This window comes from Carassius gibelio, chromosome A22 (assembly GCF_023724105.1).
Source record: "Carassius gibelio isolate Cgi1373 ecotype wild population from Czech Republic chromosome A22, carGib1.2-hapl.c, whole genome shotgun sequence".
Classification (NCBI taxonomy): domain Eukaryota; kingdom Metazoa; phylum Chordata; class Actinopteri; order Cypriniformes; family Cyprinidae; genus Carassius; species Carassius gibelio.
This window is the reverse complement of record NC_068392.1, coordinates 16,291,605-16,311,153: the sequence shown is the minus strand read 5'-3', so window position 1 is coordinate 16,311,153 and position 19,549 is coordinate 16,291,605. Positions and strand designations below refer to the sequence as shown.

The following is a 19,549-nucleotide window of genomic DNA, read 5'->3' as shown; positions in this document are numbered from 1 at the left end:
GTTTCTAATAAGTTAGCTCCCAAATTTATTGGCGCGTTTCCTGTCACCAAAATCATTAGTCCGGTGACAGTCCACCTCAAACTTCCTCCGGCGTAAAGGAGGATTCATCCCGCCTTCCATGAATCCAAAATCAAGCCCGTGTTTTATTCACGCAATAACCCACCTACCCTGGTTCCCCCACCACCGCGACTCATTGATGGGGAACCCACCTTTTCGGTTAATCACATTCTGGACTCGAGGCGGAGGGGGCAAGGATTCCAGTACTTGGTGGACTGGGAGGGTTACGGTCCGGAGGAGAGGAGTTGGGTACCTGCTAGGGACATACTAGATCACTCCCTGATTGATTATTACAATCGACAGGGAGGGCCGCCTGGGAACTCCAGGAGGTGTTCCTAGAGGGGAGGGTACTGTCACGGTTGGTAAACCGTGCACTCGGGTTTTGCACTATGTGGGTGGTGTGAGTGTGTGTCTTGCGTCAGCACTGATTGTTACACGTGGGCGTCTCCACTAATTGTCCATGATCACCATCTGCTACTCATTACCCTTTCCCTACATATTGCCCTGTCTTTTGTCTTGTGTTTGTCAGAGCATTGTTTGTCATTTCTAGTGTTACTTCCTGTTTCTCACGTTCCTGTTTATGTTCTTCTCGTCGTTGGATTGTCCTGTTTTCGGAACCCCATCCACGGACTTCACCACTCACCTTCACGGCTCTTCCCCCGCAGTTCCTGTGTCACGCTCTACTGCTGCCAACTTACCACCGCACCCTGGAACACCTGTGAGTTTTTTCTCTTCCCGGATTATACCAGACCTGCAAGATCACTCGTTCTCCTGTCTTCATGTTCAGTGTTTGTTATATTGTTCAATAAATTTATCATTAACTCGCACTTGCTTCCTCACCTCTTTAATACCGTTACAGTCATAGCCCAGGGCCCAGTGAGGTCTTAATCTGGCCCTGACGTAGACATGACTACTGACAATGCAAGACATGAGAGTAAGTAGAGATCACTGTTGTTTTTAATTTTTGTTTTTACATGAGAGAGCACTAAGTTTACCTGTCGAGAGCAGCGGGCAAACAAACAATGATAAAGGACATTCATGATTGGTCTTGTAAGTATCTGTATTTTAGTTTTGATGTGTTCATTATTTATCTGTATTATTTGTTATCATGTTTAGGAACTGTGACATTTTAGAGAGAGAAGGGGAGCAGATTGTATATATATATATATATATATATATATATATATTAAAATTTGTATATATAAATTTGTATATATATATATAATTGTCTAAGTTTAAGAACGCTAAAAGTCTCTCTCTCTCTCTCTCTCTCTCTCTCTCCAGTAGATTGAAGTAAGAGAAAAAATAGATTAATTGAATGCCTCTTTCTGGATGTTGGGTTTGTGGTATTGTTGTTTGCATTCACCCAAACTGATTTGGCAAAATTGGACGGTGAGAGAATTTCCTGCTAGAGCGAGTAGCATCTGCCTGCAAGATTTGGAGGCTGCATTTTCAGGACCGCAATCCTAGGAACGCATTTTTTGGACTCAATATTGATTGGTTTTTCAATAAGCTGTAGCACGTTCGTTGTGAAAGCTTATTAATTACTCATTCTTTTTCCATTTTAATTATGTTGAAATAATCTTAATGTTTTAACTGTCACATGCCATGCCTCCTAAAACGGCTCATTCAAACACGCCCCAACATGTCTATGTCATGATATGGGATGATTTGCATAACACCACCCAAATATTCATGCAAACAAAGAAGGCCTAACTTTTATTCTCGTTGTACTATTGTTGTTGCCGCCGCCATGTTGTGGAAACACTTTTGTTGGGAAAGCAAAAGTACTTTGTTTGGCCTTCCAAAAGAGGACGATATCTGCTTTGTCATGCTTAGAGCTGATCCAAGCTGGTCGCTGAGAAAATCAGTGGTGGACGAAGTACACAGATCAAGTACTTGAGTAAAAGTACAGATACATATGGTAAAATATTACTCCAGTAAAAGTAAAAGTACTCCTTTTTCAATTTTACTCAAGTGAAAGTACAAAAGTACGGAGCCCTTCTGGAACCACTTTGTCAAAAAAAAAAAAAAAAAAACTAACTCGTGGCCTCAAGATACTAACTCGTGGCCTCAAGATAAGCTAACTCGTGGCCTCAAGATAAGCTAACTCGTGGCCTCAAGATAAGTTAAGTCGTGGCCTCAAGATAAGTTAACTCGTGGCCTCAAGATAAGTTAAGTCGTGGCCTCAAGATAAGCTAAGTCGTGGCCTCAAGATAAGCTAAGTCGTGGCCTCAAGATAAGCTAAGTCGTGGCCTCAAGATAAGCTAAGTCGTGGCCTCAAGATAAGCTAACTCGTGGCCTCAAGATAGTGAAGTGTCTGACACATGGACCCTTTGTTATTAAACTGGACCCTGTACTGTAGTGCAATGTACGGAGCCCTTCTGGAACCACTTTGTCAAAAAAAAAAAAAAAAACTAACTCGTGGCCTCAAGATAAGTTAACTCGTGGCCTCAAGATACTAACTCGTGGCCTCAAGATACTAACTCGTGGCCTCAAGATACTAACTCGTGGCCTCAAGATACTAACTCGTGGCCTCAAGATAAGCTAACTCGTGGCCTCAAGATAAGCTAACTCGTGGCCTCAAGATAAGCTAACTCGTGGCCTCAAGATAAGCTAACTCGTGGCCTCAAGATAAGCTAACTCGTGGCCTCAAGATAAGCTAACTCGTGGCCTCAAGATAAGCTAACTCGTGGCCTCAAGATAAGCTAACTCGTGGCCTCAAGATAAGCTAAGTCGTGGCCTCAAGATAAGCTAACTCGTGGCCTCAAGATAAGCTAACTCGTGGCCTCAAGATAAGCTAACTCGTGGCCTCAAGATAAGCTAAGTCGTGGCCTCAAGATAAGCTAACTCGTGGCCTCAAGATAAGCTAACTCGTGGCCTCAAGATAAGCTAACTCGTGGCCTCAAGATAAGCTAAGTCGTGGCCTCAAGATAAGCTAACTCGTGGCCTCAAGATAAGCTAACTCGTGGCCTCAAGATAAGCTAACTCGTGGCCTCAAGATAAGCTAACTCGTGGCCTCAAGATAAGCTAACTCGTGGCCTCAAGATAAGCTAAGTCGTGGCCTCAAGATAAGCTAAGTCGTGGCCTCAAGATAAGCTAACTCATGGCCTCAAGATAAGCTAAGTCGTGGCCTCAAGATAAGCTAAGTCGTGGCCTCAAGATAAGCTAAGTCGTGGCCTCAAGATAAGCTAACTCGTGGCCTCAAGATAGTGAAGTGTCTGACACATGGACCCTTTGTTATTAAACTGGACCCTGTACTGTAGTGCAATGTAATACTTCACATTCTGTGCAATATTATCTGTTTTAATATTCAGTGTAATAGAATTTGCTGCAGTTCTGTTTCTATTAATTTACTAGTACTGTTCATCACAATCAATTCAATTCTGTTAATACAGTAATATAAATCTTGTAGGCTGTATTTCCATAGTCCTTTATAATTCTTCTTCATATTTTATAGCATATTTTTATACTTTTTACATGTATATAGGCTACTAGTTTATTTACCAACTTCTATTATTATTTATATTCCTTTAAATGTCTTGATGTGCACATCAACTGTGACACAAGAATTGTCCCCTGGGTTATCAATATCAATAAAGATCAAAGTATTTCTGATTCTGATTTTAAGATAGCCTATAGTAGTGTGCAGACTGGTTCATTAATTATTGAAGTGTTTCACATTTTGGAAAAGTATGTCTGTGTAGCCTACGATAAAACGTCAGCAGAGGGCGTTCTAGGCTTAGGTCACGGTACCTCCATCTGGCTGTATGTATTTATGTGTATTTCCCAGTTGACTGCAAGGAGTTGCGGGATGAGAATGCATTAGATGATCATATGAATAATTAGCATAACAAGTTAAGCAGGCTAATTCAACATTAATGGCTATCAAGTCCGATAAAATTTGTAACATTAGTAACAGAGACTAAGATAGCAGTGACTTGATAGCCAGTAACGTTGAATTAGCCTGCTTAACTTGTAATTCTAATCATTAATGCTTCCAGCTGAACACCTATAAGAGATCGCTAACACATGTGACCAACTGGGCGGCAACGTCATCCGAATGCAAAGAATTATGGGTATGTTTGGCCATCGTCTGGCATAGCAGGCTAGTGTTCTGGCATGAAAATAATGACACATTAGAGTGAAAACTGAATATAATCCTACAAAATGCAGCGGGCTAAAGAAAACATTGTCGGAGCATACCGCCTAAAACTAAATCCTAATGCAAAGATGAGATATGACGAGAAAATAAAGAGAATCGAAGGACTCGATCCTTATGAGCAGACCGTCTGGTCAAGGTAACACCCTCCAGCCCAAAAGAAGGGCATGTGAAAAGGTTGTGTTGTGACAGTAACAATATAAAGAAATCGTGTCATATCACAACCTCTATTCCTAAAGATTCCAGATTATCTATACACAGGGGGCAACATACACTACCGTTCAAAAGTTTGGGATTTTTAACGATTTTTAAATGTTTTTAAGAGAAGCATCTTCTGCTCACCAAGGCTGCATTTATTTGATAAAAAATTAATAATAATAAAAACAGTAATATTGTGAAATATTATGACAATATAAAATGACTTCTCCATTTTAATATATTTTAAACTAATTTATTCCTGTAATCAAAGCAGGATCACACTCCAACATTTCATAGGCAGGTTTGACTGCAAACACAGTCACCAAATAAATTGCAATGTAGCCTAGATGTACAACATTTAAAACTGATTAACGTTACGCTTTAATACACAGGTAACTTAAGTTAATTTTCTAGCCATGTCATGCTAGTTAACATTTACAGAGAGTTATTGTAACTTACCTTTGTGAAAATAGTTTGAACACCATTATGTGTGGTGGAGTGTTATCGAAGGTAAGCTTGGCCTCCTTACCGCTGCTATCCACAAGTGTGTACGTCTGTACGTCCACGCGAGACCTCAAAACGATAAATTGTTGGCAATATGGCGGCACAGAGTAGAATATTGGTTACGTTTTAAGGGAGGCAGGGATTTTAGGCAGGATTTGATTCATGATGTGTGTGTAGATATTAATGTTAGGGAACAATGTGAGAGTGTACGTTTTAGTAGGAAAACGTATTACGTGACCCACACTCCGGAACAGAAGAGGGCGGTAATGCACCAATAAGCTGGATGCCAACCGCCGTTAAACTGGAAAGAAGACGAATATGACAGCTTGCTGTGAGAGACAACGGTGAGAATATATTTTTTTTCCGAAGTAATTATTTCAGTTGAAGTGTATAAGTCATTTTCATACAGTGGTATTGTTTTTGGAGTTAATAATTTATTAAAACTAAGGCGTAAAGTAAGCAACATATAAGCAAAAGGTCTAAAGACGCCATCCCCAGGTATCACAGGCTCAGTCTGTCTGTGACCTACATAATATAGCATATTTGTGATTTAGCTGTAAACATGTTTTATAATGCATAACTAACAGTGAAGCTCCATTAAGTACACGACTCAATAGTAGATTTACATAAACTATATATACTTCTTGAAGACTATTACTAAAATGTCTATTTATGATCTGGCTGTTTGATAAGTATTGTAGATGAGCACATCTAACAGACATGAAACAGGGGTCTGAGTGATATCTGTGTGTGATATTGTGTAGAATTCACTTTTGTCAACACTGCTATAGATGAATGTGAGCCATGTAAACAAACAAATCTACATACAGTAACTAAACATAAGTTATCTATTTTATTTGTACATTTGCAATATTGATAATTTAAGGAACATTTTTGTTGGATAAAAAGTGAGTTGCATCAGTTATTAGTTCAACATGTAAATGCAGTATATCACAGATATATGACAGAGGAGACTGACTCTTGTCTGGATGTTACAGGGACAGATGAGACACATATGTGTTTATCTGCTGTAGAGTAACTGATGAAGGAATGCTGCCATCAAAGGATTTGTGTAAGTACACTACAAAAATAAATGAAACATTTTAAGTCTTAAGTTGTATTTTATTTTAATACATGTAATTTTAAACAACTATTACACCTCCTTTCTTATTCTTGATTTCTGTGCATTTGCTGCAGATCTTTTGTGGTGGAGCAGGACCTGCAAGGAAAGATGAAAAAGAGGGAAAACCTGAAACAAAAGAATAATGTAATGACTTTTTGTATTGTGTATGTGTATTTTTGTAGGACATGAAAATGTCTGTAGACTGGTGTGTGGACTGAGGATGGAGAAGACTACAGCATCATCCTGGAAATGATCGAGAGTCACAAATGAGACGCTTTATCACTCCAGCTCTTACTGTCTCATCAGGACCAGATGCTGCTCTGGTGTCTTCATCCTTAGTGACCCCAGAGCCAGTGAGAGCATCTAGAGAAAGACCACAAGACACTGAGGATGTGATTTTGGTAATGTTTGTTCAGCTGGTTAATGTTTAAACAATGAAGGCCGACTTTCAGAAGCTTCAAAAGCATCATCAAAAAATGTGATGGAGCTTTTATCTGAAGTGATTGACAGTGCTCTTATTACAGGGGCCTTCAATCCCCTGATCAACCTGGAGAAGAGAGCCTTGCTTAAGGACACACTGGTGTTCCTGTGGCTCAAGTGGTAGAGCATTGCGTTAGCAGTGCAAGGTTTTGGGTTCGAATACCAGGGAACACATGTTAGGTAAAAACTGTTATTCTGAATGCACTGTAAGTCACTTTGGATAAATGTATAATTTATTTATAAATTCGAACCACTTCAGTGGTTTAGCCCACTACAAAAGTAATAAATCAATGCATATACTTGTAAACTCTGTGTAAATGTTTTTCAGGTAGTCGTGCTCATGGGGTGCAGGCACATGAAAGTTCGGAGCAGACACAGCGGTCAGATTGTCCTGCACGTGTTCTTCTGCTCTTGCTTCAAGGTTGTGTGGTTCAGAGAGCCGTCATCATGGTCTTCCTCATCCTGTTGCTCAACGACATCCCTGTTGAGAAGAGTGAGATCTTGAAGTGCAGCAGCAGAACTGTATCAGCTGTGTTCAGATCACAGGAGGATGTTGGGTTCACCATCTCTAAATACTTGATTGTTAGAACAATAAGTTTGAATGAAGCTTTGTATCATGTGTTGTTGACTTGTGCATGTATGCATTTATTGTGATGATAACTTTTATACATTATTTTAATCATTTAGACATGTTTTTTTGTTCTCAGTAAATAAAATATAAATATTTTATCCATTCATGTATTAATTGCTTGACTGAAAATGGATGTATTCACATCGACTGCATTTATTTAACTAGTATATATTCATGTATAGCTGTGTCACAAAAGAAAATACATTTGGCTTTTTTTACTAAAATGTCATTTTAAGAAAAAAAAGATATAATTATTGGTTGGCATTTATCGTTATTATTGCATGGTAAGTGTTGGGGTGGGCAAAAGATGCAATTCATTATGGGGTAATGTTAATTTTCGAGTAGTAATACTTACATTTTTAGAGTGTCAAATCAACAGTCTTCTCCAAAGGTGAGATCTTCGAGCAGCTGATCGAAGTACCCTTTGTGCAGATATCGCAGAGTCACTGTGAGGTGTTTGTGCACTTGACCCACTTTTTATTATTATTGCCAAATTATAATTATTTGATTATATTTGATTAAAATTATTACATAAAAGATCATGGTAAGAGGTTGTATCTGACAATAAACAATAATAATGCGATAAAACAGTTAATAAAAAAAATATGTGTTCATCATAGTATGAGATACTATAAAAGAAAAACTTAGAAAAAGAAAAATTATTTTAAAAAAATATTCAAGAGATAACGATTTTGGGTTTTCTAATAAAAAAATGCTTTAAGGATAACACTTGAACACATTAGTGGAGTTAAAAATATAAAAAAATTAAATCAACAGTATTGGCTATACTACAATCACAAAATAAAAAGGCAGCCGTTTCTGCAACATGTTCTTCATTATCAATTACAAATACAATAAGTAAACCTGTCACTTATGTCTTTTACGTTTTTGTGCTTGTTTTAACTTTGTAGGTCACATGATCAACATAACGGATGAAGATATACAATTTGGATTCATACCTCATACATATGCATTTAGGCTGTAGAGTATAAACTCTTTTAGCGCTCCTTAAGTTAGTACTTATTGAAATTAAGAGCCTAATTAAAGGGTATGCGGTTTCTAACGCATCCCGACAAAATCTCGTTTTGAGATCTTGCGTGGTTCTGTGTGATTTGAACAACTTCAAGTTACGCCCCCGTCTTGCAGTCTGCAGACAGACCCTATCCATGCCATTCGTCGCCTTTTTGTCACCTCTGAAACATGGCTTGTACTATTATTTTTCCACGCTGGAAAACGATAAAATGATATTCCATTCTTAAGATTTATGCCACTTCTATCGTGAGAACGACTATTGCAGTTTATAGGTAGACAGCATCTTGAACACTGTTCTTCCCTCATGCAAAGAAGTCTAGCACCTAATACTTGTGCTGCGGATTCCCAAAATGCTTTACGTTCACCACAGGGAAAACGTCATGATGACAACACATTAGCGATCTCTTATGTCTTGCAGTTATCTTAACTCAGTAATTTGCCATCTAACTAAATGTTAACCATTCTAATTAAAACACTCTTACTTCTGTAAAGCCGTCACAATTAATTATATGATCATCTAACGCATTCTCAGCCCGCAACTCCTTGCCATCAACTGGGAAATACCGGGCAATACACATAAATACATACAGCCAGATGGAGGTACCGTGACCTAAGCCTAGACCGCCCTCTGCTGACGTTTTATCGTAGGCTACACAGACATGCTTTTCCAAAATGTGAAACACTTCAATAATTAATGAACCAGTCTGCACACTACTATAGGCTATCTTAAAATCAGAATCAGAAATACTTTGATCTTTATTGATATTGATAACCCAGGGGACAATTCTTGTGTCACAGTTGATGTGCACATCAAGACATTTAAAGGAATATAAATAATAATAGAAGTTGGTAAATAAACTAGTAGCCTATATACATGTAAAAAGTATAAAAATATGCTATAAAATATGAAGAAGAATTATAAAGGACTATGGGAATGCAGCCTACAAGATTTATATTACTGTATTAACAGAATTGAATTGATTGTGATGAACAGTACTAGTAAATTAATAGAAACAGAAATGCAGCAAATTCTATTACACTGAATTATAAAACAGATAATATTGCACAGAATGTGAATTATTACATTGCACTACAGTACAGGGTCCAGTTTAATAACAAAGGGTCCATGTGTCAGACACTTCACTATCTTGAGGCCACGAGTTAGCTTATCTTGAGGCCACGACTTAGCTTATCTTGAGGCCACGACTTAGCTTATCTTGAGGCCACGACTTAGCTTATCTTGAGGCCACGAGTTAGCTTATCTTGAGGCCACGAGTTAGCTTATTTTTTTTTTTTTGACAAAGTGGTTCCAGAAGGGCTCCGTAGCAATGTAATAATTCACATTCTGTGCAATATTATCTGTTTTAATATTCAGTGTAATAGAATTTGCTGCAGTTCTGTTTCTATTAATTTACTAGTACTGTTCATCACAATCAATTCAATTCTGTTAATACAGTAATATAAATCTTGTAGGCTGTATTTCCATAGTCCTATATAATTCTTCTTCATATTTTATAGCATATTTTTATACTTTTTACATGTATATAGGCTACTAGTTTATTTACCAACTTCTATTATTATTTATATTCCTTTAAATGTCTTGATGTGCACATCAACTGTGACACAAGAATTGTCCCCCGGGTTATCAATATCAATAAAGATCAAAGTATTTCTGATTCTGATTTTAAGATAGCCTGTAGTAGTGTGCAGACTGGTTCATTAATTATTGAAGTGTTTCACATTTTGGAAAAGCATGTCTGTGTAGCCTACGATAAAACGTCAGCAGAGGGCGTTCTAGGCTTAGGTCACGGTACCTCCATCTGGGTGTATGTATTTATGTGTATTTCCCAGTTGACTGCAAGGAGTTGCGGGATGAGAATGCGTTAGATGATCATATGAATAATTAGCATAACAAGTTAAGCAGGCTAATTCAACATTAATGGCTATCAAGTCCGACAAAATTTGTAACATTAGTAACAGAGACTAAGATAGCAGTGACTTGATAGCCATTAACGTTGAATTAGCCTGCTTAACTTGTAATTCTAATCATTAATGCTTCCAGCTGAACACCTATAAGAGATCGCTAACACATGTGACCAACTGGGCGGCAACGTCATCCGAATGCAAAGAATTATGGGTATGTTTGGCCATCGTCTGGCATAGCAGGCTAGTGTTCTGGCATGAAAATAATGACAAATTAGCTACAAAATGCAGCGGGCTAAAGAAAACATTGTCGGAGCATACCGCCTAAAACTAAATCCTAATGCAAATATGAGATATGACGAGAAAATAAAGAGAATCAAAGGACTCGATCCTTACGAGCAGAGCGTCTGGTCAAGGTAACACCCTCCAGCCCAAAAGAAGGGAAAAGGTTGTGTTGTGTTGTGTTGCTTTTGCAGACAGCCTGAAGAGCTTGATGACATGTTTGCTTGCGATAATCAGAACTGTCTCATACCCCACCCAGCAAAAACTCGTTGAAAAGACGTCGAAAAGACGTCATTGGCAGTCGTCTAAACAACGTTAAAATTTAGTTGAAAAGTGAAAGGTGTCAAAAAGACGTCTATAAATAGACGTCCAAATTACGTTTAAATGTGGTTGAATAGTGAACGGTGAAAAGACGTCTTTTCCAGACCTAATTACAACCATGAATTATTTGTCATATTCCTAATTAGTGAAAATAAGACAATTCACAGTATATTGACACATTTATTGACACATTACATCTTTCATGTAAAATCTTGATCACATCTTAAGCTTCTTTTGATTAAACAGACCGTAAAAACTGTAATATTGTGAAATATAACTACAGAAATAATTGTTTTCTATGTGGATGCATTGTAGAATGTAATTTATGCCTGTAAACTGAAATTTTTAACACAATTACTTCAGTCTTCAGTATTACATGATCTTCAGAAATCATTATAATATACTGATTTGCTGCTCAAGAAACATTTCTGATTATTATCAGTTTAAAACCGTTGTGCTGCCAAATATTTTGTGGAAACCATTACATTTGTCCATATTTTTTTAATAGACCTTGCAAAAGAGTAGTATTTATTTAGATTTTTTTTTTTTTTATCAATTTAAAAGGCTTTACTATAAACTTATCAAATTAATCCATGTTTCTGTATAAATATATTTTTTCAAGACAAATAAAATAATAACCAATTATAACCACATTAGAACAACCAAAAATTTTAATTCTGTCATTAATTACTTACCCTCATGTTGCCCCAAACCCATAACACCCTTTTGTGCAGAACACAAATTAAGATATTTTTTTAACAGATGCCTTGTGTACAAAAAAAAACAAACAAACAATAACAACAGCAAAAATAATCTATTCAGAAATTATGACTCCCCAATGGATTTTCACAAAAGCACCAAAAGCGCCAGCTCTCACGCCAATGCAACACTGATGCATCATGGTGCTTGTGTGAATGTGTTATTTTATATAAAGAAAATAATCTCAGATTTCATTAAAAAGTTCCGCATTTATGTTTCAAGGATGAACAAAAGTCTGGTTTGGAACAACATAAAGGTGAGTGAGGAAAATCTTTGGTTAAACTAACACATTAGGTAAATGGGGTTCCCACAGGGGCACCAGTAGATCTCTGCCTGATCTCTGATCTTCTGCTCCTTCCTCCATCCCAATTCTGGATTAATGAGCCAAGGCAGATGTTTCCACTTTGAATGCTTTAGCCTCGCTCTTTTTTCTGCAGCATCTAAAGTGAGAAAGAAAACCGTAACTAAAATGTAAATTAATAATACAAAAACAATGGTTGTCCAAAATGTACAAATTAAAGTGTACTCGTTCTTCATGAGGGATTATTAACTAATCAGTATGTTGGGTTGTCAGCTCTGGCCATTAAGGTGAGACTTAGGTCTCTGCAGAGTAAAAGTGGGCGTTTATGACTTTGTGGGTGTTTTCAAACTGCTGGGTGTTTCTAAATCATGCAATCAAAATGATCCCCCTTACCTAAACCCCACCCTAAACCTACCGTCACTATGATGTCAGCCAATCAGGTATCATGGTCTAAAAACACCCTGATCTGGTAACTCCCATTACTTTAGTACAGAGACATATGCTTGGATTAAGGTCCACTGTCATGCAGAGTTTACGTCTCAATCAGCTTCACAGTTTGCCCAGTTGTGAATATATTGTGTACATAAATGTAGGTACTGGTAAGCTCTGTGGCTCACTATACACTGGTGGCTATTTCTGTCCTCATTGTACAACATCACTACTGACATTAATGCACAACAATAAAACTGATATCTTACTTTAATGCTATTTACAGCACATTATGATGAATACTTTATTACATGTATGTGCAAGATTTAATTAATAAATTAATTGGAAATGTTCACTAGATTAGACATCACCTGTCTAGTGATATGTTTATGCTGAAATATATTATTGGTTTGTGTTTTAAAATCTATTACGTGTAATCTTACAGCGAATTATCAGTGCACCGTAAAATGAAAATAGTGATTGAGGCAGCCCTTCACCACTGAGTACTGAGCAACGGACCTGAGTGAAACACACCCAGTGTTTACGTCCACACCTGATCACACTCACCTGTTTGTGACTTATAGCTAGTAAAACTGAAGACCTTGATTAATGTGTTCAGGTGCACTGCACTAGGTTGGTGCAAAACTCTGCATGTAAAAGGACCTTGTGAGACAATGTTGAGATCTCCTGCAATATGTTCTGAACATGAACTATAGAGAGACAGAATGACTTACAACACTGGTGTCCAGTCCTGGGCTGGAGGAGCACCGTTCTGCAGAGTTTCTGCTGATCCTTGATCAGCTGCTCAGGTCTGCTTAACTGGGCTTAGAGCTAAACTCTGAAAAAAGAGAAGACAACCAATATTATAATGTTACAAAGTTAAACAACGTTAAATAATTTGATCCATAAATATGCACAACATCTGAAAATGCACAAAGATGAGAAGAAAGAACTTTCAACATTGAAAAATAAGAAGCAATATTAAGTCACACATGCATTTTCTTTTCTTCTTATTATTCCTCTTGCAATAAGTTTATTCACAATTACCTTGTGGTTTATCAATGATTTTCAGTCTCTGAAATAGAAAAGATCCATCAATGATGAACTATTATTTACCCCGTTTATATCTGCGAGGTGTTCATAACACATTTTACCAGTGTGTTAAGATCAGTAATTATGACTGTCGAATGTCAGACTTGACTCAATGTATTCTGCCCCCAAACATATGATTAGACTATCAGTCGAATATCGGCAAGATTCAAAAATTCTGATTCAACTATGAAAAACCTTAGTCAAGGACACCCCTAGTAATTTCAAATATTACTATTTTACTGTATTTTAATCAAATAAATGCAGCAGTGGTGAGCATAAAAGATTTATTTTAAATACATTTTTAAATAATATTTTCTATTTCTCTTCCACCTTTATTTGATCCTCTAACTTTAACACTCACTATTCTAATTCTATTCTTAAAAAAAATCTAACTACCTTTCTAATCTTTTTGTATTATATTTTCTTTACATTTATTATGCAATTGTGTGTATGTGTGTGTGTACGAGTAAAGACCTCTAACTAGCTTGTTCTACTCTTTTTTTTAATTCTGTTTTCTCTTTATTTATTATATTATTTAAAATCCCATGCTATGTGTACCGTGTTAAGCTAACTGAGACTTGTTATAGCACTATAACATTGCTTATATATCATTGCTCTTGTTTTTGATTGCTTCCACTGTCTTAATCTGTAAGTCGCTTTGGATAAAAGAGTCTGCTAAATGAATAAATGTAAATGTAAATACATGATAAATCTGACCCTTAAACGTTTGAATAATAGTGTATGTCTGAGGTATTACTAACTAGTTATATGTTTCATAATGTCTAAAAATGTTCTTCAGCTGGATACAGGCACGGCCATCAGCATGGAAGAATCTAGAACATAAACAATCTGTCATTCTGTCAATCTGTCTAAGCCAACAATATTTATTATACAATGCCATGTTTATTATAAATAAACTATAGCAGAGGTGAAATGCAGAAAAGAAAATTAATTTACAGATTATACAAAAAAATTAAAAGAATAATAACAGAATTTAAAGTTTTAGGTTTACTAATCGATTAATACTCTTACAGTGTGGACATCAAAATAACTAACATGCAAACAAACACACACACACACACACACATTATGAAAATATTATATAAACACACACATATATAAGAAAATTACAGATTCATGCTGATGTAGGCGAAATATATTGTGAAAAATGCACATAAAGTTACCTCTTGTAGTTAGCATTACATTTGAGATGCTAACGGACTTTTCATGAAGACACTGACCATTTCTATAAACTACAGCCCATTTACATCTATTTTTGGGCTAAATAAAAAAATAAAATAAAAAAGACGTTAAATGTCGCTTTTTGGGCTTAATTTGGACCAAATCCGACGGACCAAACGAAGACCAATTTTCAACGTCGCTTTTAGGGCTTAATTTGGACCAAATCCGACGGACCAAATGAAGACCAATTTTCAACGTCGCTTTTTGGTCTAAAAGATGGCCATGACGGGCCGACTTGATTTAGACCAGAAAACGACGTCCAAATGACGTCTGGTGCTGGGTGGGACATTTTCAGTTTCTCATCATTTTTTTTCGACTCTTTATAAATGTAAATGTATTCATCTAATTGTATTTACATGTTAAATATGTAAAGAAACTGAAAAGTTGGTTGTTACTACTATTTAAGTTATGTAATTGTGTTTGCAACCAAAGAACACTGATTTTGCACAATTCTTCCTTAATAAAGATAAAGGAGGCAGAATTACATTCAATCTTTGTGTATTTTATTTACAGACATGGCTAAAAAAACATTAAATGTGAGAAGAGACATTACAAAATCTTTTTTTAGAAAAAAAAAAAAAAAAACATTTTACATATTAGATGTGAGCATGGTGTATAATTCTAACATGACACCTTCACAACAATACTTGGACACATTGGTCAAAGCACAGCACACAACCACAATTATTATCCAGCAAAGTCTTCAGCTCAGTCTCATGAGTGGTGTGTACAGTGTCCGGCGATGGGAGTGGATTCTCAGGATCTTCCATCTCAGGTGCAGGTGTAGTGTCTGACAGTAACAATATAAAGAAATCGTGTCATATCACAACCTCTATTCCTAAGGATTCCAGATTATCTATACACAGGGGGCAACATACACTACCGTTCAAAAGTTTGGGATTTTTAAAGATTTTTAAATGTTTTTAAAAGAAGCATCTTCTGCTCACCAAGGCTGCATTTATTTGATAAAAAAATTAATAATAATAAAAACAGTAATATTGTGAAATATTCTGACAATATAAAATGACTTCTCTATTTTAATATATTTTAAACTAATTTATTCCTGTAACCAAAGCAGGATCACACTCCAACATTTCATAGGCAGGTTTGACTGCAAACAGTCACCAAAAATAAATTGCAATGTAGCCTAGATGTACAACATTTAAAACTGATTAACGTTACGCTTTAATACACAGGTAACTTAAGTTCATTTTCTAGCCATGTCATGCTAGTTAACAGTTAACATTTACAGAGAGTTATTGTAACTTACCTTTGTGAAAATGCTTTGAACACCATCATGTGTGGTGGAGTGTTATCGAAGGTAAGCTTGGCCTCCTTACCGCTGCTATCCACAAGCGTGTACGTCTGCAGACTGCAAGACGGGGCGTAACTTGAAGTTGTCCAAATCACACAGAACCGCGCGAGACCTCAAAACGATAAATTGTTGGCAATATGGCGGCACAAGGTAGAATATTGGTTACGTTTTAAGGGAGGCAGGTATTTTAGGCAGGATTTGATTCATGATGTGTGTAGATATTAATGTTAGGGGACAATGTGAGAGTGTACGTTTTAGTAGGAAAACGTATTACGTGACCCACACTCCGGAACAGAAGAGGGCGGTAATGCACCAATAAGCTGGATGCCAACCGCCGTTAAACTGGAAGGAAGACGAATATGACAGCTTGCTGTGAGAGACAACGGTGAGAATATATTTTTTTTTCCGAAGTAATTATTTCAGTTGAAGTGTATAAGTCATTTTCATACAGTGGTATTGTTTTTGGAGTTAATAATTTATTAAAACTAAGGCTCAAAGTAAGCAACATATAAGCAAAAGGTCTAAAGACGCCATCCCCAGGTATCACAGGCTCAATCTGTCTGTGACCTACATAATATAGCATATTTGTGATTTAGCTGTAAACATGTTTTATAATGCATAACTAACAGTGAAGCTCCATTAAGTACACGACTCAATAGTAGATTTACATAAACTATATATACTTCTTGAAGACTATTACTAAAATGTCTATTTATGATCTGGCTGTTTGATAAGTATTGTAGATGAGCACATCTAACAGACATGAAACAGGGGTCTGAGTGATATCTGTGTGTGATATTGTGTAGAATTCACTTTTGTCAACACTGCTATAGATGAATGTGAGTCATGTAAACAAACAAATCTACATACAGTAACTAAACATAAGTTATCTATTTTATTTGTCCATTTGCAATATTGATAATTTAAGGAACATTTTTGTTGGATAAAAAGTGAGTTGCATCAGTTATTAGTTCAACATGTAAATGCAGTATATCACAGATATATGACAGAGGAGACTGACTCTTGTCTGGATGTTACAGGGACAGATGAGACACATATGTGTTTATCTGCTGTAGAGTAACTGATGAAGGAATGCTGCCATCAAAGGATTTGTGTAAGTACACTACAAAAATAAATAAAACATTTTAAGTCTTAAGTTGTATTTTATTTTAATAAATGTAATTTTAAACAACTATTACACCTCCTTTCTTATTCTTGATTTCTGTGCATTTGCTGCAGATCTTTTGTGGTGGAGCAGGACCTGCAAGGAAAGATGAAAAAGAGGGAAAACCTGAAACAAAAGAATAATGTAATGACTTTTTGTATTGTGTATGTGTATTTTTGTAGGACATGAAAATGTCTGTAGACTGGTGTGTGGACTGAGGATGGAGAAGACTACAGCATCATCCTGGAAATGATCGAGAGTCACAAATGAGACGCTTTATCACTCCAGCTCTTACTGTCTCATCAGGACCAGATGCTGCTCTGGTGTCTTCATCCTTAGTGACCCCAGAGCCAGTGAGAGCATCTAGAGAAAGACCACAAGACACTGAGGATGTGATTTTGGTAATGTTTGTTCAGCTGGTTAATGTTTAAACAATGAAGGCTGACTTTCAGAAGCTTCAAAAGCATCATCAAAAAATGTGATGGAGCTTTTATCTGAAGTGATTGACAGTGCTCTTATTACAGGGGCCTTCAATCCCCTGATCAACCTGGAGAAGAGAGCCTTGCTTAAGGACACACTGGTGTTCCTGTGGCTCAAGTGGTAGAGCATTGCGTTAGCAGTGCAAGGTTTTGGGTTCGAATACCAGGGAACACATGTTAGGTAAAAACTGTTAGTCTGAATGCACTGTAAGTCACTTTGGATAAATGTATAATTTATTTATAAATTTGAACCACTTCAGTGGTTTAGCCCACTACAAAAGTAATAAATCAATGCATATACTTGTAAACTCTGTGTAAATGTTTTTCAGGTAGTCGTGCTCATGGGGTGCAGGCACATGAAAGTTCGGAGCAGACACAGCAGTCAGATTGTCCTGCACGTGTTCTTCTGCTCTCGCTTCAAGGTTGTGTGGTTCAGAGAGCCGTCATCATGGTCTTCCTCATCCTGTTGCTCAACGACATCCCTGTTGAGAAGAGTGAGATTGTGAAGCAGAGCAGCAGAACTGTATCAGCTGTGTTCAGATCACAGGAGGATGTTGGGTTCACCATCTGTAAATACTTGATTGTTAGAACAATAAGTTTGAATGAAGCTTTGTATCATGTGTTGTTGACTTGTGCATGTATGCATTTATTGTGATGATAACTTTTATATATTATTTTAATCATTTAGACATGTTTTTTTGTTCTCAGTAAATAAAATATCTATATTTTATCCATTCATGTATTAATTGCTTGACTGAAAATGGATGTATTCACATCGACTGCATTTATTTAACTAGTATATATTCATGTATAGCTGTGTCACAAAAGAAAATACATTTGGCTTTTTTTACTAAAATGTCATTTTAAGAAAAAAAAGATATAATTATTGGTTGGCATTTATCGTTATTATTGCATGGTAAGTGTTGGGGTGGGCAAAAGATGCAATTCATTATGGGGTAATGTTAATTTTCGAGTAGTAATACTTACATTTTTAGAGTGTCAAATCAACAGTCTTCTCCAAAGGTGAGATCTTCGAGCAGCTGATCGAAGTACCCTTTGTGCAGATATCGCAGAGTCACTGTGAGGTGTTTGTGCACTTGACCCACTTTATTATTATTGACAAATTATTACATAAAAGATCATGGTAAGAGGTTGTATCTGAAAATAAACAATAATAATGCGATAAAACAGTAAATAAAAAAATTATGTGTTCATCATAGTATGAGATACTATAAAAGAAAAACGTTTTTCACGTAAAATTATAAAAAAAAATATTCAAGAGATAACGATTTTGGGTTTTCTAATAAAAAAATGCTTTAAGGATAACACTTGATCACATTAGTGGAGTTAAAAATATTAAAAAAATTAAATCAACAGTATTGGCTATACTACAATCACAAAATAAAAAGGCAGCCGTTTCTGCAACATGTTCTTCATTATCAATTACAAATACAATAAGTAAACCTGTCACTTATGTCTTTTACGTTTTTGTGCTTGTTTTAACTTTGTAGGTCACATGATCAACATAGCGGATGATGATATACAATTTGGATTCATGCCTCATACATATGCATTTAGGCTGTAGAGTATAAACTCTTTTAGCGCTCCTTAAGTTAGTACTTAATGAAATTAAGAGCCTAATTAAAGGGTATGCGGTTTCTAACGCATCCCGACAAAATCTCGTTTTGAGATCTTGCGTGGTTCTGTGTGATTTGAACAACTTCAAGTTACGCCCCCGTCTTGCAGTCTGCAGACAGACCCTATCCATGCCATTCGTCGCCTTTTTGTCACCTCTGAAACATGGCTTGTACTATTATTTTTCCACGCTGGAAAACGATAAAATGATATTCCATTCTTAAGATTTATGCCACTTCTATCGTGAGAACGACTATTGCAGTTTATAGGTAGACAGCATCTTGAACACTGTTCTTCCCTCATGCAAAGAAGTCTAGCGCCTAATACTTGTGCTGCGGATTCCCAAAATGCTTTACGTTCACCACAGGGAAAACGTCATGATGACAACACATTAGCGATCTCTTATGTCTTGCAGTTAT

The 19,549-nt window shown here is 36.5% G+C and overlaps 2 long non-coding RNA genes across 3 annotated transcripts; one reads left to right on the top strand and one right to left on the bottom strand.

Moving 5' to 3' along the window:
• Positions 1–5,015: 5,015 nt before the first annotated feature.
• On the top strand, positions 5,016–17,961 carry LOC127942641 (uncharacterized). 2 transcript variants are annotated; one of them, XR_008149362.1, is made up of 4 exons: positions 5,016–5,265; positions 5,920–5,993; positions 6,119–6,704; positions 17,825–17,961. It is a non-coding gene; the product is annotated as an uncharacterized LOC127942641 (long non-coding RNA). The 2 variants fall into 2 exon arrangements; XR_008149361.1 differs by lacking the exon at positions 17,825–17,961 and adding an exon at positions 6,853–6,997.
• On the bottom strand, positions 11,357–14,046 carry LOC127942642 (uncharacterized). Its single transcript, XR_008149363.1, has 3 exons — positions 13,250–14,046; positions 12,937–13,040; positions 11,357–11,912 (listed from the first exon to the last, which is right to left on the bottom strand). It is a non-coding gene; the product is annotated as an uncharacterized LOC127942642 (long non-coding RNA).
• Positions 17,962–19,549: the final 1,588 nt, after the last annotated feature.